Here is a 22992-nt window from a genome sequence, read left to right on the forward strand (position 1 = left end):
ACACAACTTCAGCATCCTTGTAAGACCTCCAAGGAAGTCTGTACTGCTCAGAGCAGCCCCAGCCCAAGAGACACTTCCTTCTTGCATTTTCTTCCTGTGCCTGTGGTGGAGCTGAAATTACATCAGTTGAGTTGTACCACCTCTGGGACATTCTCTAAGCTCCCGGTAAAACCACAGGTTGTGAGCAGGACAGCCGTGCATCTGGCTGGAGAGAAAAGGATGACTGAGCTGGAAGAAGCCGGAAGAAGCTGGAAGGAGCCTCGGGAACAATCTGGAGCCAGGATCCGTTCGGATACTAGACAGCACACAGGTGGATGGAGGGGACATCCTCCACCAAAGGGACTTGAGATCATGTTGCTGAAGTACACACATAGGCACCTGGCAAGCCCGTCACACCAGCAGGCCCCTCTACGCCCACGGTTACCACTTGTGATCTCTGATTTCAGTCCATCTCTTAATTTACCAAAGGTAAAGCAGCTGGAGGGAGGTTGTGGCTTACCCAAGCCCCTGACCAGAGCCTCAGTGTCCTAGGTTAACTCCAGGCCTGCTGCCACTGCCTGGATGAGAGGAAAATGCATAGTGTTGTCAATCACGGACAAGTCAGGAGATAGAGAGCACACCAGTTATTTTCATAAAGAGAATTTAAAATAATCATAATTAACTTAAAAGGTGAAAAGCAGAGAACTCAAAGGTAGCACAGAGATAAGAACAATAGGAAGCAGTGGCCACCTTCAGGGATAGGGGAACAGGAGAAGGAGAAGGCTATTGAAATTAGTAAAACTTGGCAGCATGGAGGACACCCCCCTACCCCCACAGAGTTGAAGCTGAGAGGTCAAGGAGAAGGGGGCACCGGTGCTGGTGCTGGCGTCTGAGCTGGGGGAGGCGTCCTGTGGGGCTGGGACCCAGGCCTCCAAGGAGGAGGGGCTGGCGTCTCTGCTTGTCAGTCCTGTTGGGAAAGCTGCAAGCTGGACTCAGCTGGGGCTCCTGGGTTTAAGGAGTGTGGCTGAGGCAAAGCTGACAGGAACAGGAAGTCCTCTCTTCAGAAAGGGGAAACAGACCGGAAGTGTGGCTGAGGTGATGCTCCCAGGAACAGAAAACCAAAAAAAAAAAAAAAAAAAAAAAAAAAAAAATCCCTTCTTGCTCCCTGCGCCATGCAGTCTCCTTCTAGGGCCCTGTCTTGGCAGAGACTACCTGGGAGCAGCTGGCAGAGCAGAAATTATGTTTACAGAGTCGTAGTCCCTGCCTCCCAGAGCAGACAGGTGCAGGTTTAGGGCTGGGAGATACGTGTTCAGTAACTGGCCCACTGAGTTTTTGTTCCCATTGAAGCCTGAGCCCAACACTCAACGGCTACCAATCAATTCTCAGAGAACAATCTGGAATCTATGCCTGCAGTCCCCCAACAGAAGCTATCACTGGACATCCTTGGGGTTCTGTGTATGCCGATTGCTTGGCAGGGGACACTCTGGGAGTTCATCTGCATGTCCTCCATCCTCTAGGAGGTTACCTGTAAAGAAAAAATTTGTTCCAAACATTTATCAGGTGATCCAAGAGACCGGACACTGTTGTCTCTCAAAGCAGTGACAGACATATGGAACCGGCATAGTGCAAGGCTCATCATGCAGGAAATGCTACCTTGAGCATCTCCTGACTTACCTGGACTTTGCCACAGGCTCATTTTCCTGAAATGGAAAGAATCATTTAAAGACTGCTTAAAAAAGACAAGGAACCAAAGCATCCTAGAACACCCCCTCCTTCACCAAATATCCCCTAATATAACCAAGAAAGTCACTTTGGAAGGATTTGCTCTAATTCCATGGCCATGTAAGGCAGAACTACGGTCTCCATAGGCCCTGCAGGCATCCAGGAGGATGCTTCCAGGGCATCTAACAGGGGAGTGAACTCTGTGGCCCAGGGCTTGGGGATCCGGAGTTTCTATGCCCTGGATCAAAGGCAGTAGTTTCTCCTGTTCTTTTTCCAACCAACATAGGGCCCTTCCTAGTCTGTATGGGATCACCTCTGATCTCTCCACTCAAGGTGGGCAGCCTCGTCCCTTCTGCCCAAGCGATCTGTAGGGCTGCTCACCTGAGAAATTACTTCTCTGTGTTTATCCCCACGAGAGACAAGATTGGCCATAACAATCCTGGCACTGGGCCATGACAATGACCTTCAAAGACCTGCAACACCGGCTATTTCCCTGGCTGTTGTGAGCTTCAGAACTTGAGAATAGATATTTCCTGAAAACGTGTAACATCCCGTGAGCAAAGGCGTTGGTGGTGCCGTCTCATCTTGTTTCTCCCAGGCTCTGGCTGGCCTCTCTGTAAGACTGCGTTCTCCCCCTGGAGGCCAGTTCTGCCAAGCAGTGGAATCCAAGGCTCGGCTTCCCATTTGAGCTTTCCTGCTCACCCACACCAGGAGGTAGACCCAAGGGGAGTGGACGCACTGAGTATGAAGGAGTCATGTAGGAAAATGGTTCTGACAGAGAACTGGCCGAAGAGTCCAGGATCCCAAGAAATCATGATGCTGACATAGAATAAAGCTCCTGGCTCTGGGGCTCAACCTTCTCTAATTATCTGAGGGAAATCTTCATGAAGTGAAATGGACATGTACTAGTCGCTCTCTTCCACATCTCGCCCCTCCAGTCAGCCCACAACGGCGGGGCTGGTATTTGTCTTCCTCTTAAAATGGATGCTGTCTAGGGAACTCAAAGAACTTCATTTATTTTCATTAAATTTCCCGGTTATCAGTGACAGACGATCGGCTCATGGGGGTGGGGTATGACAAGTGGTTGAGAGGACATCTGATCACAAGGAAAGCTTCATCCTATAAAGGTGCAGAAGTGTGAGTTGTGACGGCCTCCGCTGTCTGAGAAATACATTGTCACGGGGCTTATCAATGGTGACAAGCCAAAGCCAGACCTAAGAAGTCAAGAGAATTCAATTAAAAGTGAGGTTTTTCAGAAGGGGATGTCTGAATAGATAAGACATATTTTAAGCAATCTCTGTGATTAGCCATCATCCACTTGGTAAAGAGGGAATGGCAAAACACAGGTAATTCAGAAAATTTGTTCAAGTACTTAAGGTTGAACTTCCTTCTCTACTGCCTTAGAGCAAACATCTCTGGTTCAGAAAGTACTAATTCGAGTGGTACTTTCTGTCCTCTATGAGGGCGGGCAGCGATGTCTCAGAAGGATGGAGAGCACACGTGGAGAATGGCCTGATATGCCATCTTGGCGTCCAAGTGTCAACAGGTTGTGAAGCGCAATGTATCTTTTGAAGCTTGGCAGAATGCTATTTCCTGGAACCCCTGCTATCCTGAGAGACAGTTGAAGGCAGAGACAGACTGACCTTAAAGACAGTTAAGTGTAAGGCTCTCACATGCACACACTCCTTCCAAGCCCCCCCTGGGTTGTCCCATGAAGACCTGGAAGGGAGGAAGCAGTCCAGGTCATCCATGGGAGGGAATAGGGGTAAGGGAGCTGTGCCCTGCACAGGGGTCATCCCCCCCCCTCCACTTGGTGGTCCTATTGTTACTATAGCAGGGCTGGCCTACAGGCTGGGAGGGCAGGTGGGTGGAGGATGGGTCTCGCTGAGCTGGACAAGTGACCCACCCACCCCACCCCCACCCGCCAAGGCCAGGGTCCTAAAAGCTAGCACTGGGGGAGGTCAGGGAGCTCCATCTCCCAGGATATGCCCTGAGGCAAGACGCTCTGCCCACCCCCCCATAGTGTGGCATTTCCAGTAACAAGTTGTGATGCCCAGGAAAGCCTATTTTCTCTTGTCTCTAAATGTGCTGTTACATCATTGTCTGATGCAGAAGTGATCAAAGAAAATGTAGCAAAAAGCAGCAGGAAACAACTATTATGGAATTCAGTCCAGCAATAAATTAATAACGACTCTTTAATATAATTACTGGGAGACTCCGCTTATAGGACAATCCAGAGAAGGCAAAACCACAGGGAAAGGAAAGACAAGCTTGCCTGGAGCTGGTCCGGGGTGGGGGGGAGTTCCCCACAAAGGGCCAGAACATGAGAAAGTTTTGGGGTGAGGGGCTGTTCTAGATCTTGAGTGTGGGGATGGTTACACAAGTATAGGCATTTGGCAAGATTTATAGGACTGTACATTGCAAAGGACTTTACTGTATGTAGTATTCCATACACAAACATTTTTTTTCCTGGTAATTGATTCAGTAAAGTGTGTTGACTGTCTGACTCCATTGCATATCAAGCCTGTTACTTCTTCCTTTGTAGCAGAGTCAGCAAACACAGTCCTGTAGGAGAAACATTTTTAAAAATAAACAAAGATTCAGCCCCCAAAATCCAGTTGGTGAGCTTGGGCCCCAGGGCTGCACTGGGAGGGGCACATGGGTTTGTTTGCAAATCTGTCTCCTCCCTGTCACCTGTCAGCCTGCGGATGGTGGGGACTGGGATGAATTTAGTGGCTCTCAGCAGGTGCTCAGTAGCAATGGTGAAATAGATAGGGATGAGAGGAGTCACCCAGCACACCAGCTCAGAGCCCTCTTCCCTCTCCCTGCCTCATACTCCCTTCTCCATCCTTCCCTCTCCTCTTTCCCCTCCTTCTGGCTCCCTGCCCCACCAGGAAACCCGGGACAGTGTTTCCACTGTCTCGCAGCTAAGCGACCAGGGGGCCAGATGAGGTCGGCATGGCTCCTCCAGGAAAACAGTTGGAGGGGGTTTCTTCCAAGTCCTCCAAGTCTCTCGGAAAAGGCTTCTGAGGTGGGACACCAGAATTCACCAGGAAAGCGACTGCAGGGCTCTCCAAGCACGCAGAGCATCAGATGTGCAGGGCTGGAAGATGAGAATGTTGTCACCTGTGTTGGAGGCCAGCAGAGACCCCAGGTGCTGAGGCTGTGTGGGCTGTGGGGTACCACTGAGCCCACCAGGGCGGAGTTACAAAAGCACCCAGTGGGGGGTTCGACTGTAGGACTCAGTGACAAATATGAGACAGGTAACCACTGTCTGGTAGCCTTCAGCTTCCGTGTCTGATGCCCTAAGTGAGGAGTTCTGGAAGGACAAGGCCACATTCTTTTGTTCGCTGCTGGTTCCCCTACTTTGGCACCTGGCATGGCCCATGGCTCTTCCACTGAATTGGTCTGTATGTTTGGGGTCAGGGGACTGAGGGTAGTAATGCCTGATGGTCTAAGAATACTCCTCAGGCTATTTCTTGGAAACAGACCGGAGGGGCCAAAGTAGAAGTGAGACACCTTAGGGAGGCCTCACCTGGGGAAGCCCCTGTGGGATCAACAGATTGGATGCATGGATAGATGGACGGACGGATGGATGGTTGGATGGACGGACGTCTAATGTCCTTGAGGAAAAAAAAAAGCAGCAGGATGAGATCTTTGCCTTTAAAGATTGTGTTCTGGCTGAAATCCTGCACCTGTCAGTATTTGGGAGGAAAGGAAAAGTCAAGGTTCAGGTCAGTCAACCTTCCTTGCATTAGCATGAATGGGTTGGAAGTGCTACCCCAAGCCCCAGAGGCTGAGTGTTGCTTCCAGGCTCCTAAATGTGTTCCTATTTCTTGTTCTAGTAAAATGCCGGAGCAAGAGCAAAGGGAAGGCTTATAACCAGAGGCTCATGGACATTCCAGCTGCAACAGATCCTCACTTATGTCTGTGGAACACAGAAGAAGGGAGATGGCTGGGTTTCCAGGGAGTCTAGAAATCTGGGGGACTGTCAGGGCACTGTTAAGGCCAATTTAATGTTAAAACCTGTTTAACTATTAGGGCCTGCTTAGCCAGAGCAACTCCATATTGCCTAGGTAGCCATATTGTTGTTTACATCCACGGACTTCATTACGAGAATAAACGCCCCCGTAGTTCCTGGTATGGTTCCGGGTATCGATTCCGGGAGTAAACGCCTTAACAATAGAAGCCACGTACCTTGGGTCTGCGGTTATGCCCTATAAAACCGGCCTGTGAGATCGGGAGGGGGTCGCTCTCTTCGGAGGCGGCCCTGGCCGGTCAGTCTGACTTCTAATGCTTGGCATAGAATAAGGCTTTGCATAACTTTTACTTTGTCTCAGTCTCGTTCCTTTGATAATGGACCCCAACAGGCACACTGGAGCATGAAATCAGATTTTGGAGGGGGAAAGTTTGCAGAGGCCTGGGGAAGGGTTCTCAGCCAGAGGTTTACATGGGATCTCAGGCGGAGCTGGCTTTGGTTTATGGATAAGAGAAAGAGGTGCCTTAACCCAAGGTCTTCTCGTGGCCCTAGTTCAGCTTGGACAATCGGTCACTTCAGGTGTATGGGCATAATCAAATGCCGAAGTGAGCCCACCAGTCCATCCTCCTCTTTTCCACCCAACCTCAGCAGGCTTCTGTTTGGCCCAAGCCTCGAGGCCTGCTTCCTTGCCCTTCTTTTCTGCCTTCTCTTAAGCTTTCTCTTCACTGCCCCATCCAGGGACAGAATCACAACCCAGAATCACAACCCAAGTTCATCTCTCAGAGAGGACACTTACACCGTCGTGGACTGGCTCAGCAAATCTAAAGCCTCTAGGGCCATGTTGATGGAGGGAAGACCACATGTAGGGTTATCCACGGCCATGGGCAGAAGTTATCATTCACAGATGGAGTTTCCCCTCACTCTCCCTCCCCAAATCTCAGTCCTGGTTTTAAAGCCTTCCAATGGATTTGGTCAGGCCCCATCCAAATTATCCAAGATGCCTCCCTTACTTAAAGTCAACTGATTTGGGTTTTTAATCATAGCAGCAAAATACTTTCACAGCAATACCAAGGGTAGCATTTGATTTCTAACCTGGGGCTTATAACTTCATTATCATACACCCATCCCCGTAACAGGAGCCCGGCTCACCAGGCAGGCTATCCAGGCCTGTCAAGTTTCAATCTGCTCCAAACCAGAGAAGTGCGAAGAGCCATGACTTCTCTGCTGGCTGTTGAATGACATTGTTCTGAGATGCCCCGGGCTGGCTGTGAAGCTGCAGAAGGGAAGCTGGTGGTGTCTAGAGGCTGCTCTACAAGCACGGAGGAGAACAGTCACACTGTCATTCCAGGGGCTAAGCAACAAGCTAGATTTGGTCCCCCATGGGGTAATGAGAAATCTTGGTTTGTTGTGATAACTCAGTTGAGACTCCTAAATCAGCTATTCCTCTTCCAAGACCCAGTCTAACCATGAAACTCTCCAACAAGACTAGTGGGAACTTTTGATCCCAGCAATGCAGCCCACGGTGAGATATGTCACCCAGCACATTCCCCTGAGTGTGTCTCCTAAACTAGCATGGTAGATACTCCACAGACCAGATGGTCAGCCCAGGAACTCACCCGGAGGACAGACCTGAGAAGATGGGGGGCACAGGAGAAGCTAGACTCGCCAGGGCTGAACGTGACAGTGATATTGGCATGAAAGAATACAGATGGTGTTCGCATCATAAACAGTTTAAATCACAACCTGGGAAAATAGTTTGCAACATAATACACGACAAAGAATTAGTAACACATGAAAAGCATTCTTTCAAATTAATAAAAATAAACTCATAGGCTGTTTCTTTAAAAACATCTTTTAAAAACTCTTTGATGTTTACAATAGTAGGGAATGTGAACATACAATTAAGACGAATGAGAGAAATTTAAGTAGCCACCAAACATACCAACAGATGTTCAACTTTACTCGTAATTCAAAATTCAAATAAATACTTTATTTGAATTTCACTGGGCTATCATTTGAGACACCTCAAACTGATAAAATTTTAAAGAGATTCTGGTACCATAATGGATGGAGACACTGATACGCTGACTTTCTGCTGGAGGGATGTTACTGATGAACCTCTCCGTGGGTCAGTATTCGTCAAAAACCTTTATGATTTTCATGTGCTCTGAATTACCTGTAGATTGCTTGCAAAGATGGCCAGAATGGATCCTCCCATCCCACCCACCCTGTAGCAATATGAGCTCCCATTCTTCCGTCTGTCAGTGATCTGGGCTCCCCTGGAGGCTTGCTTTGACCAAGAGAAGGCTGCAGAAGTGAAGCATATAACCTCAGAGACTAGGTCTCAAGAGGTCTGGCAATTTCCATTTTGCCCTCTTGGCACTCTGAGCCACCATGTAAAGATGGCTGGCTACACAACTGGAGAGACCACATGGAAAGAGATGCTCTGGCTGGCCCCATACTGCAGCCGGATGAGTAATCCCAGCCAACACCTCATGGAGGGGAAGAACTGCCCCCCAGAGCTCAGCCCACCCATGCAATGGTGAGAAATGATACATTGTTTCCATAAGGCAGTATTATTACATTTTAGGATGGTTTGTTACATAGTAACAGACAATATGTTTAGAATTCTATAAAAATAATCAGACAAATGCCCCCAAATACAGGAATATTTAACGGTAGTACCATAACAACAAAAACACTGATATGATTTTGATGAAACAGAAATAATGCCTATAAAGGAATAGCTGAATAAATAAGGGTGCCTCTATCACGTAAAATGCAATGCAGCTATTAAATGAGAATGCAGTCTTTATTTATTGATAAAGAAATATAAGTACCATACAGTAAGTGAAAAAATGAGGTTATGAGAGAGTGGGAATAGCCTAGCAATGGAATGTGCAGGCTCTAGACAGCTGACTGAATGTGAATGTGCTCTCCACTGTCAGTGTGCTGTGTGATCTTGCAGAAGGCACTTTGCTTTTCTGAGCTCTCTGTTTTCTGGTCTAGAAAAGAGAAATTTATCATAGCACCTGTTTGAGATTCATGAGAATTAAATGAGGTAATTCAGTAAATAGCTTATTAATACTATACTATATACTATAGTATATATATACACACATATATACATAGTATATATATATACTACGTATAGTATAGCTTATTAATGTATAAATTTAACTCTTAGTAGAAACTCAATTAGTGGTAGCTTCTGACCCCACTATTGAAATATACGATTATTGATAGAATAACATTAATATCAGTTTATTATATAATATTCATCTTATATATTTAATATGTTAACAAATAGCACCAGGAAATCCTATTTTTATAGAATATATACATACATAATCTATTTTATAATTAAGCATATATAATATATATATGATGGTGGATTTAACAGATATTCCACTTTTTTCTCTACTCTCTTTTCCATTTTCAGAATTTTTATAGTAGGCTATATATTTTATTTTTTATAGCCATTTCTGAATTTAAAAAAAGCAAATTACAAAAGCATTCTGTTTTCTACACTTCTTGATAATTTACTTGAGCTATGTCATGAAGAGTTCCCTTAAACTACATGTGAGGGTGCATATGTCTGTGTTCCTTGCATATAATTCCAAAAACGGGGGCCCCCCACAATTGATAACAAGCTCCAGTATTGTTGATTTAAACACATTATTTACCAAGACATTGAATAAATGTGCACTTTCTAGTAGAATCCATAGTAAAACATCTTGTCTTCCCTAAATCTGGTGATAAGTTGCTTACGGAAATGTGACATACCATTTTAAAAAAATCTTTGAGTTATTTGTGATGCATAAAATATAAAAAATAAGTAGACAAAAATCAGTTTTTCCCTTAATAAAAAACCTCTACTTTACTATACATTAAGAAACTTAGTAGTGTTAGCACTTAAAGATCCCTACAGTCTGCAGTCTTTCTGGACAAACTTCAGGATTTGTTTTCAGCACTACAACAGGGTTCGTTAGAAGCCTTAGCTAATTTTTCCCAAGCTAATACATGGAACACGCTGTTGTGGAGATGCAGAAGAGACAGTGAAGGACCCAGGTGCACGGGGACTCACACCATGGATCATTTAAGAAAGGAGCTCTGTCCCTAAAAGCCCACGATGGTTGTTCGTGGTTCAAATACACATCATTTCTCTTTTTGTGGAACTTTCAAGGCATTTTATAATATTGAGATTTCCTATAATTGATGCATTAAAGAGGTATTTTTGTCCAAAATTTTTTGAAATCATGGGGCACCTGGCTGGCTCAGTCAGTGGAACATGCCACTCTTGATCTCCAGGTTGTGAGTTCGAGCCCCACATTGGATGTAGAGATTACTTAAAAGTAAAATCTTAAAAAAAAATTTCCTCAAATTGTTTGATCACAGAATTATGGAATCTTTTTGGTAGCTGCTGTTGGTTTGGAAGAAGAGGTGATTGTTGGTAGAAATGAGACCATTTTTTATCTCACAGGACACATACTAGTGACTAAATGATGGATGGACTAAAAGATGGACAGAAAGAAGAGAGGAAAGGAGGAATGAAGAAAGGAAGGAAGGTAGGAAATGGCATAGAAAGAAAACGAATGGGCACCTGGGTAGCTCAGTGGGTTAAGTGTCTTCTTTCCACTGGGGTCATGATCCCAGGGTTCTGGTTTGGAGTCCCATGTTGGACTCTCTGCTCAGTATGGAGTCTGCTTCTCCCTCTCCCCCAACCCCCCACTCATTTTCTCTCTCTCAAATAAAAACAAATTTAAAAAAGGAAAGAAAAACAAATAAGGTCTATATTTTTAAATTTGTGATTCCTAACCCAAGAATGCTCTGACATCAGGAAAGTTTTTTTTTCTCCCCAAATTAGGTGGCAAATCTTGACCAGAAGTGACATGAACTCATTTATAATCTTTACTGAGTCCTCCCAGTGAGAATATTCCTAGTTTTGCTGCAGAAATATTGCAGTTAATGATGATGGGGTTTTCCCTCAGTCCCTGATGGGCATCACATAATCTAGGGTCACTGAATCATGGGACCTTTTCCAAATTCAGATGGTTGGAAGACATCCTGGTAAGCCACAGTGGATCTGTTTTGCATTCATATTTGTAAAGCTGTGCATACCAGGTATATTCACTTCCTGGCCTAGGATGTGGGGAGAGGGTCTCCCGGCTTTATTTGGGTGGGTAAGGATGATAATCTATGCAGAAACCCAACACACTCTGGACATGGTATGTGCTTCAGAATGTCTACTGCCTTCTTCCCACTTTCTGCTGGGCTGACCCAGCAAGCCCATCAGGCAGCATCAGTGCTTCATGGTCCCTGATCTTTAGTGTCCTACGTCAGGAGAGCACAGGGCAGAAGCCAAGATAATGTCCCCTCCCCATGCAGAAACCCTGACCTAATTACCGCATATGTCAATTCTGCCCCAAGAAGCTATGCCTCGGCTTGTTCTTTTTTTTCATACAGCTTTAATGATCTTCTCCATGTAAAGCCTACCGTTTTAAATTTTTAAAAAATTAAAAATTCAGAGGCAGATCTCCACACAAGACAGTGGCAGCTTCTGTTGGGGGCCACAGCTTTGGAGTACACTCTCATGCCCAGGACCGTATATACAGTTAGAAAAAAGAAAAATGACAACTCCTTTATCATATGCTCTGTGTGAGTCTTGCATTCTTGGCAGGTTAGGAATGGGAGGAAGAACGGGAATTTGGGAGGAGTAGGAAGGTGTGGGAAGTAATAACAAAATACTCAAAATGATTTTTTTTTCTCATAATACAATCCAAGACATTTAGACAGAAGACGTTAATAGGAGTTTGAAAGGTTGATAACAAACCACTTTGAGTTTCTTGGGAAATATAGGACCAGGCTCAGAAGCTAAGAAGTCTTCCAAGTTAAGCAAGAAGAATGCCAGGGCTGTGGGTTTCCTGCTTTAAAAAAAGAAAATAAAATCTGGAGTCAAGATGAAGAAAGGACTTGGAGAACGAGTTGAGGCTTGAGGTTTGACCTTCCGTGAGCTATCTTCAGATCCTCCCTGTAAAAACAACTCTTAAGCAGTGTAACTTTCCACCCTCTGGCCTCAGCTTCTATTTCTGTTTGGCATAAAATTGTTTATTCAAAAGATCATTATTGAGCCCCTGCAATGTTCCAGGCACTGTTCTAGACACAGAGGCGATCACAGGGAACACAACAGACAGATCGATTCTTGATCTTGGCAGAAGGGCAGGCATGAGCATCTGACCACTTAAACATCTTGGGATGCTAAGCCAGGCAAGGGCTTCTGCTGACAATGAACACCCTTTGTCTCCATTCCTTAGAGTCTTGGGTACCAGATCTATCCCTGTGTCTCTCCTGCTAGTTGTAGTGAAGATGGCTAGCTGTGCATTAATTTGTTCCCACCTCCTTAGTAACGCAGCTGGAGCTGGGCAGTGGATACCCAGACAGGCTCTTCATATCCCAGCCCAGTGTGGACTTGTGAGTACTTCTAACCAATGGAATGGAAGTGGAGGTGTTGTGAACCATTTCAAGGTCAATGATTTTAAGAAGTGGGTGTACCTGCTGCATACTTGCTTTTCTTTCAACAAATGGATACACCCCCTAGGACAAGACCCTAGGGGGTAGATGTGTGTCCTTGAATCATCATAGTGAGGAGAATCACTTGCCCCAGTGAATAAGTAAATTGCTACTATATTTTATTTACTGCATTGGGGGGTATATTTGTTGCAGGTCTTTAACCTGTCTTAAGTAAAACACATCTCTTAGGTCTTACTCAATAGCATATCTCCATATCTTCCTTCCAAGTTCATTTTTAGCTCTCAGGAATCCTTTGTCTTTCCTCCCTTTTACTCTAGTTATCCCAATTCCTTCTAATTCTTTCTGCATTTTGTTGTTTCTGTATGTTTCTACTCCTCTTGGGACATCTTACATTATGCTTCTTTTTTTTTTTTTTTAGATATTCATTCATTCATTCATTCATTCATTTATTTGAGAGAGAGAATGAGAGAGAGAGCATGAGTGGGGAGAGGGGAGAGGTCAGAGGAAGAAGTAGGCTCCCTGCTGAGTAGGGAGCCCTTGATCCCAGAACTCCAGGATCATAAGCTGAGCTGAAGACAGTTGCTTAACCAACTGAGCCACCCAGGCATCCCTACCTTATGCTCCCCCCCACTTTTTTGGCCATACATTCTGACAGTTACTTAAACCTCATTCTGGTACACCTGTCTAATGAATGATTACCTTAATTTGTAAAGATCTCCTATAAATCAATAGAAAAATGGGAAAAGTATCTATGGAGATGGTTCACAGAAAAGTAAATACAAAGAGGACTTACATGAAAAAGTACTACTTGTCTAAAATAAGAGAAATGTGAATAAAATTTGATTGAGATATTTTTCAATGATTACCCTGGAGAAGATAAAGAGTATATTAATCGTACACACTGTGGACAAGAGTGTAGGGACACAGGCACCTCATACAGAGCTGTAAGGAGTGTAAATGAGTACATGTTCAAAGAGCAATTTGACAGCATCTGTCAGAATGCTTCACATTTGGGCCAGCTAATCAATTTATAGGGACTTAGCCTACAAATATTTTTATGGGTACAAATTTATGCACAATTTTTTTTATTGCAGTTGCCATAACTGCAAAATATTTTTCTATAACCAAGAGGTTATCATTGAGGGACTGGTTAAATTATGGTATATCCATGAATAGGAATATTTAGTGTTAAGAAATAGTGAGAAAGATCTAAGTGAAAAAAGTAGAGAATAGTGCCTAGTATACTATTCTTTGGATAAATACATACATACATAAATATATGTGGTAATATAATATATATATATGTTATAGGTGCAAATGCATGGTCATATACTATATATATGATTGTGTATATATTTGCCCATGCACTATATGTACATATATAAATACCATATACATATATCAACACATATAGGTATATACACATATGTAGTATACACACATACACACACACACAAATTCATAGAGGATACATTTGGGAAGCTGCACAAAAAATTGTCACATTATTTGTTATATGGAGGAAAATTAGGTAGATGCAGGCAGAGGAAGGATGGGAACTTTTCACAGAATATATATTTCTAATTTTGAACCATAAAAATATGAAATCTACCCAAAAAGGAAATAAATGTATTTCCTAAACCTATTATATTTCTGTCACAACTCTTTATTCACTAGACTCATTATTTGAGCTGAGATCTTGGTTCTTAAACATTTTGGAAATTATGGGCACTTTTACAAATCTGTTGAGATCCACGGATGGAGAATGTAGTAATATTATATTCAGTCCCAGGGTATTTAAGGACTTCTTCAGCTCAGTCAAAAACTCCAGGTTAGTAGCTCCTGCTAAAAAACCCAAAAAACCCCAAAAACAAAAAAAGCAGGCAAACAATGGAGGACAAAGGAGGAGATCTAATGTCTCTATTTCTCTTGTCTTTCCCTCTTAGAAACTGCGTCCCACCCTGTGTATCTCATTGTTTTTTGTTTTAGAACACCCACTATTCTTTATACCTAATTGTTTGGATTTCTTTGTGATTCTCCTTTAAAAAGAAGCCTTTAAAAACTACATGAGTTCTGTGATTATTTTTTAAAAAGACTTCCCTTTAATTTCCTACTTCTTCTTGGAAATTGATTTCCCCTTGACACACTTTCAGAAACACACTTTTGCTCACCCCTGGGGCTCACTTTTGAACAACTGTTCTTTTTCCTGTCCTTGAACTCATTTAGTATAAGCCTTGCGTCCCTCTTTACTTTGCTATTAGTATGCGCACCATAATCCAGATTTGGAAGAAATTTTCTTAAAATAAAGCCCCAAGAACTGGCATTTAAATTTCTTCCACTAAAAATAAATAAAATAAAATAAATTCCTCCTAACTTGTAAAATCAGGGAGTAATTAGAGAGACTCTTTATTCTCATTATTTATTATCATTATCTTTATTCTCATAGAATCCCCCTTGTGATAGGGAAAAAAAACAAAAAACCAAAACCACCACCAACAAAAAACAAAAAACCACTCAGCTGAATCCCTCTCCCAAGAATTGCACTTGACTGACTAAAACCCTTCCCTTGGGGGCAGTCCAATGACTGCTTCATGTGAGGCGTACAAATGGCTGGCCCCTTGCCTCTGTTCTGGGTAATCTGGAAAATCTGTCTGAGCTCTAGAGTGCTTTGTGGGCTGTGCTGAGACTACTGTTGTGACTTCACTGACAGCCCAGCTCCTCCTTCTGCCCAACTCAGTTTCCCTCACTCCCTCCTGGATTCTATCCCAAGAGCCCTCTGCAACAACCACCTGCACCTAATTCCCCATCTCAGAGTCTCTTGCCTAGGGAACACAGGACTCTAAAACTCTCAGACATCCAGTCATTCCAGAACACTGCTTCTGTGAGAGCTAATAGTGCAATGAGCATCAGTTTCTTTTACCCCTCTTCTCCTATCAGCCACAGTTTATGCTCACAACCCTTCCTCTTTTCCCATGCTACAGTAAAGCTGAGTCCCCACCTCTTCCCAGGCCCCACCCCCTCACCCCACTCAGGGGATAGATGACCTAGGCCTAGCCAATTAGAGCAGTGCATTGCCTTGGCCACTTGGCAATGGTTGATTGGTTGGGGATGGCACATGTTCACAGCTATGCCGATAAGGTCCTTTCCCAGGATTGATGCTTCAACATTGGGACAAGAAAACCTTCTTTGTCATGGAGTGCTGAACTGACTGCATGGCAGAAAATTTCAGAGGATGAAAGGTCGGATGAAAAGATGAAGATCCTTGATGACCTCATTTGACCACGTGAATCCACCTAGTTCTCAACCCAGATCAATCAGGAAGTTTCACTTGGGGAGTTAATACATTCTCTTATTTGCTTAAGCTCATTTGAGTGAATATCTCTTCATTGAGACCAAACGAATCCTGTCTGATTAAAGGGTTTGTCCTTTAATTGCCCTCAATGAACAATTATAATAATTAATAATAACAATAATGAACATTTCGAGTTAAACTTTTTTCTAAGATGTATCCTTTGCTGCTTCTTTTATTTTTCATTTTTTTAATTAATGAATTTTAAATTTGGCCATCTTTATTCTTATTAATATATAATGTATTATTTGCCCCAGGGGTACAGGTCTGTGAATCATCAGGCTTACACATTTCACAGCATTCACCATAGCACATACTCTCCCCAATGTCCATAACCCAGCCACCCTCTCTTTCCTCCTCCACCCCCCAGCAACCCTCAGTTTGTTTCCTGAGATTAAGAGTTTCTTATGGTTTGTCTCCCTCTCAATCCCATCATGTTTCATTTTTTCCCTCCCTACCCCGCACGACCCTTCACTCTGCCTCTCAAATTTCTCATATCAGAGAGATCATACGATAACTGTCTTTCTCTGATTGACTTTTTTCGCTTAGCTTACCCTCTAGTTCCATCCATGTCATTACAATTGACAAGATTCTGTTCCTTTTGATGGCTGCATAGTATTCTATTATATATATATATACATACATATATATATATATCACCTCTTTTTTTTTAAGATTTTATTTATTTATTTGTCAGAGAAAGAGAGAGCAAGCACAGGCAGACAGAGTGGCAGGCAGAGGCAGAGGGAGAAGCAGGCTCCCTGCTGAGCAAGGAGCCCGATGTGGGACTTGATCCCATGACGCTAGGATCATGACCTGAGCCAAAGCCAACCACTTAACCAACTGAGCCACCCAGGCATCCCTCACATCTTTATCCATTCATCTTTTGATGGACATCTAGGTTCTTTCCATAGTTTGGCTATTGTGGACATTGCTGCTATAAACGTTTGGGCACACATGCCCCTTTGGATCACAACATTTTTATCTTTAGGGTAAATACCCAGTAGTGTGATTGCTGGTTCATAGGGTAGCTCTATTTTCAACTTGTTGCTCTTTGAAGAAACTACCTCCCAAAATTTTAAAGAAAGAAAAACTTATATATACGAAAATAAGGGTAAATGCGATGAAGGGATGGAATATAGCTGTAAAGATGAAAATTCAAAAAGATTCTAAAAAAGGTATTGATAAGAAGTTGGTTGAAAAAAAGAAAAAAAAAAGAGGAAAGAATTTGATCAGGCTGGAGACTAGAATAAAGCCATGTGCTAGATTTAGGGTATATTTTGATCTATTAGAAGAAACTGTATCCCAAAATTTTAAAGAAATGAAAACTCTATATGTATACAAAAAAAAAAAAGGTTAAATACAATGAAGGGATAGAATAAGATCATAACAATGAAAATTTAAAAAGATTTTTAAAAGGATATTGATAAGATAAAATAGTTAAAAACATTAAAATAGGAAAGAGGAAAAAATTTTAAAAGTAGAATAAGAAAAAAATAAATTAAAAAAAATTAACTTTGAAAGACTACAGAGTCATGGGAAAGAGGAAAAATTTTTAAAAGTAGAATAAGAAAAAAATAAATTAAAAAAAATTAACTTTGAAAGACTACAGAATCATGGAAAAAAGCCATGAATTCTACACAGTTTTCCCCTAGCTCTGGAGTTCTGCAGTTCTCATTGACTGGTGAACTTGGTCTTGGCTGGATGTTCTTGCTGATCTTCTGCAGGAGGGGTCTGTTGCAGTGATTCTCAAGTGTCTTTGCCTGAGGTGGAATTGCACTGCCCTTGCCAGGGGCCGGGGAAGTAATCTGCTCAGGTTTGCTCTCAGGAGCTTTTTTCCCTGAATGCTTCTGTAGAGCTCTGGAGGATGGGAATGAAGAGGGTGGCCTCCCAGTCTCCAGCTGGAGAAGCTGAGAGCTCGGGACCCCACTACTCAGTGCGCCCTCAGAGAAATGCAGTCAGCCCCTCCCATCTCCCTAGTCTCTGGCTGCACTCCATGCTCACCTGGCCTGTGACTGAGCATTTCTACCTCTGGTGCACAGCCCCATTTGGAGTCTCCAAATCCAGAAGATTCCTTCTGCCTCCTCCTGGAGGAGGAAGGTGAGTCTCCCTGATCTGCCACTTGTGGGGTCCCTGCTCAAAAAGCAGTGGCCTGACTACGCCCTGGCTCACAGTTTAAGGTAACCCCAAGCTGAGACCTCACTGCTTGGCTTTGTCTCTGCAGCCAGCTTCCCGGCTCCGATACCTGGGAGCTCTGCCGCACTCAGACACCCCTGGTCTTTCTGTGACCCCATGGGTTCTGAGACCACACTGTCCCCATGAGGGCTCCACCCTCATGGCCTCTGGAGCAGTGTCCCCCCGTGGAGCAGACTTCTAAAAGTTCTGATTTTGTGCTCTGCTGCTCCACCACCTTGCCGGGAGCTGGCCCCTCCCCCACTGTCTCTCTTCCCATGTGTTGCCTCAGATTCACATCTCCACACATCCTACCTTCTGGAAAGTGGTCAATTTTCTGTTCCTAGAATTGCTGCTCTTCTTCTCTTTGATCTCCGGTTGAGTTTGTAGGTGTTCAGAATGGTTTGATAACTACCTAGCTGAACTCCTGGGACCTGATGATACCTCGGTCTCCTACCTCTCTGCCATCTTGCTCCTCCTCCTCCTTCTTTGTTGCTTCTCAAACAGAGCTCCTCTACTCAACTTTTCCTGAATGCCTCTGGGACACTCCTTGTCATACTTCTGATATCTGACACTGATGCCCACAGAGTTACCTTGGGCTTTTGTATCTGTAAGACTTGACATATAGGGCTTATTAAGTTCTTATATCTAATTACTTTGAATTAAAAATCTCTTCCCTTAAATGAAACAAGATGGGATTGGGAGGGAGACAAACCATAAGTGACTCTTAATCTCACAAAACAAACTGAGGGTTGATGGGGGGAGGGGGGTTAGGAGAGGGGGTTGGGGTTATGGACATTGGGGAGGGTATGTGCTATGGTGAGTGCTGTGAAGTGTGTAAACCTGGCAATTCACAGACCTGTACCCCTGGGGATAAAAATATATTATATGTTTATAAAAAATAAAATAAAAAAAATAATCTCTTCCCTTACTCGGGTGCCTGGGTGGCTCAGTGTTAAGCGACCAACTCTTGATTTCAGCAGAGGTCATGATCCCAGGGTCCTGAGATTAAACTCCACATGGGGCTCTGTGCTGCGGGTGGAGCCTGCTCAAGATTTCCTCTCTCCCTCTCCCTCTGCACCCTCCTGCCACCCTAGAAAAAAATCTTTCCCGTTACTGCCAGGGTGTTGTTCTCTGTCTTTTCCTTCTGCTGCCACTATCATTGCTTTTAGCAACCCACCTCCTCTCAATTACAGTTTTGACTTAGAATCTGATCTCTGAGTTCATTTGGACTGTGTGTAAAGTAAGTGAATAGAGGTTTTGAGTAAATGCCCGGTAGGTCTCCTGCACTTTGAGTGTGAAGGATTTGGATATGTGGACATTGGACATTTAGTTGCATTTTATGATTTTTATACTTGTCTTGATATACATTTCCAATCAGGAAGTGTATGGATGAGGAGACCTCCATAGAGGTAAGATGTGATATTCATCCCTGCAACCAGAAAGGTTGGTTGGAATATTGTTCTATCCTGAAAATAATGTTCCCAAATGAATTCATTCCACAGGAAGCAGTGCAGTGACTTTTTGAGTTGAGAAAACTAGAATGATGCCTACAGTAAATAGGTCCATAGATACAGCCATACAAACCCAACTAGCATTTATGCTAAGTGATTTTTCACTTCTGTGGGTGCACTGTGTACTCTCTGGTTACTGATCTTCTTGGGTTTTCTATAGAGGTCCAGATGAAAGTGGAATTTCTATCATTAAGTTGATGTCTCAGCTTGATTCCAAATGAGTTTGTCTCATGAACTTGACGTAGAGAGGCTGGAAGACTTCTATTGCTAGCGCCAATGACGGAATCTGGGAGCCTGTAAGCAGAGAGAGGCACGTAGACTGGGAACAGGGAAATTGGCTTCTGTGTTCCCCCATCTCTGGAGAGCAAAGCACAGATCTAGAAGGGAGGAAAATGTTCCCAAGAAGGGAGGAAATCTGACAGCCCCAGATAGTCCAACATCCTCAATTAGCATGAAAATAGCATGCATTATTTTTGCACAAAGAGAACTACTTTTGCCAATCACTTCAGCTCCTCTTTATTCCTTTCGAGCATGTTTATTTTGATGGCTTTTTATTTATTCATTTTTTTTTTCCAGTGGTACATCAGAAATATGGCCCCATCTGGAGACAGTACACAACTTGATGCTTTCCCCTGCCTTCCCAATCAGGAGTAACTACTGCTGTCGGGGGAGCACTGAAAAAATGTCAATTAGCTATAAAAGTTCCACAAACAAGCATTATGTCTTCCTCTTATGAGTCCCTGGGTGCAGCTCAGAATTGAGCAATAATGTCCACAGTTAAAAATGGCTGTTGGGGCCCCCAACACTCGCTTTTGCCATTAATAATGGCTTTGGCACTGAGGCTGGAGCCATTGTGTGTGTGTGTGTGTGTGTGTGTGTGTGTGGTGGGGCCCAGGCAGCTGCAGGGTGTGTGAGTGTGTTTGTGTGTGTTAAGAATAGCTACAGCTCTCATCACACTGATGGGGAGGGGATGTGACCCCGAGTCCCTCTAGGCACATCCCACGTAGCAAGTTCATCCAGTGGGCGAAGGAGGAATGCAGACTTGAGCCATGTCCAGCCTCCTGGTTATTCTCCTCTCTCCTGTCCAAGTCTGAGAATCACATCAGGATTTGCTCTGGCTCCCCGAGGGGGGGAATTAGAGAGCAGTCTGCCTTCTGGTGTCACTCTTTGTGACTGTCCAGGCACCACCCCACGTGGCCTTTATTTATGGACAAGTGCGCTGTCCTCTAGGCTGAAAAAGCAAAGCCAGTCTCTTCTACAGGCGAAAGCTGGCATGTGGGGCCAGGGGCCAGGGTCTGCCTTCACATGTGAAGTGCAATGAAGCCTTATTTAGAAAAAGAGGCAGCTGGCCCAAGCACTGTACTTTGTCAATTTAATTTTTTTTAATGTTGCATTAAAATATTATTTATCTTGACTACTGAGGTTTTTGGCAACCCCTTAAATCTTGTGCCCAAGGTCAGGGACTCACTCTCCTCACTTTGGTTCCAGTTCTGCCTTTTAGCCAGAGATGGTGTGGACATGAATCCTTCTACAGGGGCTTGCCTGTGGGTTTCGAGGAAATGACTGTCCTACTTAGCTGAGTTGGGGAAGAAAGTTCCAACAGTGCCCAGCATGGAGACGGTGCCTGGAAAGAGCATGAAGACAGACCCTGGTTTCTAATTCTTTTTCTGTAGCTGTGTGACCTTCTGCAAACCCTCCAACTTCTCTGAGCCTGGGGCTTCCCATTTACAGCACTGAAATAATGATATTGACCCTGAAGAGGGGCTGCGGAGATGAAATGAGATGTATGTCAGGTGGCTGGCACTTGGTAAAGGGTATTTCACCAGGTGTTTGCAGAGTGAATAATCAACACACAAGATATTGGTTGAAGGACCAGAGGGTTTTATAGCATTGGATTGCCTTTAGCTCAGGGACAATTTTTGTCATTTCGTTTTCTATATCAAGTTTTCATGATTTCTGCACAAGTTTATGTTCTGTGCTAGACCCAAGGGTGGGATTCATATATACATCGTTTTTGTATCTCCCATTATGCTTTGGGCAAGCAACTGATAAATATTTGTTGCATGCATGGAAAGAAAGGTTTTTTTTTTTAAAGATTTACTTATTTATTTGAGAGAGAGCAGGAGTGGGAGGCACAGAGGGGTAGGGAGAAGGAAGGAATCCCAAGCAGACTTCCCACTGAGTGCAAAACCCAATGTGGGGCTCAATCCTATGACCTTGAGATCATGACCCAAGCCACAATCAAGAATCAGACACCTAACTGATTGAGCCACCCAGGCACCCCGGAATGAAAGGTCATTAATGAACAATTGTATGAATAGATATAAAACCAGGGAGAGTGGTTCTGCATAGGTGACCCAAGCCATTTACCATACTGTCAGTTCTGGGACTCTTAAGAGGGTTGGAGTCAAAGCAGATAAGTCCAGGGACCTTGAAAGCTACAGTCACCCCAGCAATTCCCAAATGGAGAATCATCTACATAGATCATTGGCCAGGTCCTTGTCCCTCTTACCATGGGTGGCAAGGAGAATAGAATTTAATGCTTTTGCTGTTTCCACAGGGTTGGCCTGTGGAGATGCAGTTAATTCATAACTGATCAAGAGTCAGAAAGTTCTGGGTTATCAGGAAAAGACAATGCTGGGGACTTTTTCGGTAAAAGATGTTGAGAGGCAAGCTTATAAAATGGGTGACCATGTGATTTATTATTCAAGCTGGGGTAATTTGGGAAGTTAAAGGGGATGCTGTTATAATTATGCTGGAATGAAAGACACCAACCCAGGCTGTTCTGGGCAAAGCAGGACACACATTCACTCTACTTCTAAGGCTAACATGTAAAAAGCCTCCTGCTCAGTGTTGGAAAGAATAAAGACGTCGGTGCTTCTGCCCGGTGGGCAACACTGGCTTCTTTTGCATGTCTGCACTGGGCAGCCTACTGCTGTCCTATGATTGGACCATTGTGCCTCTCTCCGCCTGCTGTGTCCTCTCCTTAGCCAGAAGCCATGGTCCCCAAGAACTGAGTTACTCACCTGTGGCCATAGGCTGATTCTCCTGTCACACTCAGAGTCTTTGTTTGACAGAGTGTTGTCTTGCAGAAGCTTGAAACATGGAATCAGAAGCAGAGAGGCCCACAAAGGCAGAATGCCAAAGAGGTGAACAGCGTGGGATGCAAACTATCTTCTAGATAAATGACTGCTGTTTAAGAGCCGGAAAAGATGGTAGAAAATCACCGAGTCCAGTGTATGTCACCTGAGAGCATCTGCGTGCACCCAATTTACTGCTGAGGAGAGTAAAATCAAAATAGTAAAATCAGGTGCTCAAGTTTATGAACTCCTTCAAATTCATGTCTCTGGCCTATATGCCCTCTGTGGATTCCAGACTTGAATACCCCATGGCTTGACATCTCCACTGATGGAAATATCAGACTCAATGTGTCCGGGCAGGGCCTCTGAGCGCCCCCATCCTCCCCACTCAGCCGACAGTAAGTCTTCCCTGCCGATGACTCAGACCCCAAATCTTGGAGTTACTTGGGACTCCTCGTGTCTTCCTTCATGTATCACCTTGAATCTGTGAGAAAATACCATGCAGAATACACCACTGTCTGACCCCTGCCACTGCCTGCTTCAATGCCCCAGAGTCTCTCATGGTGCCTGTTAGTATTACTGCTTCCTAACTCCTTCCATCTGCATCTGCTGACAGTCTTGTTTTCACTAACAGTCAGCTCCATCCTTTGAAAGCCTAAATCAGGCCAT

This window comes from Lutra lutra, chromosome 9, assembly GCF_902655055.1.
Source record: "Lutra lutra chromosome 9, mLutLut1.2, whole genome shotgun sequence".
In the NCBI taxonomy this organism is placed as follows: domain Eukaryota; kingdom Metazoa; phylum Chordata; class Mammalia; order Carnivora; family Mustelidae; genus Lutra; species Lutra lutra.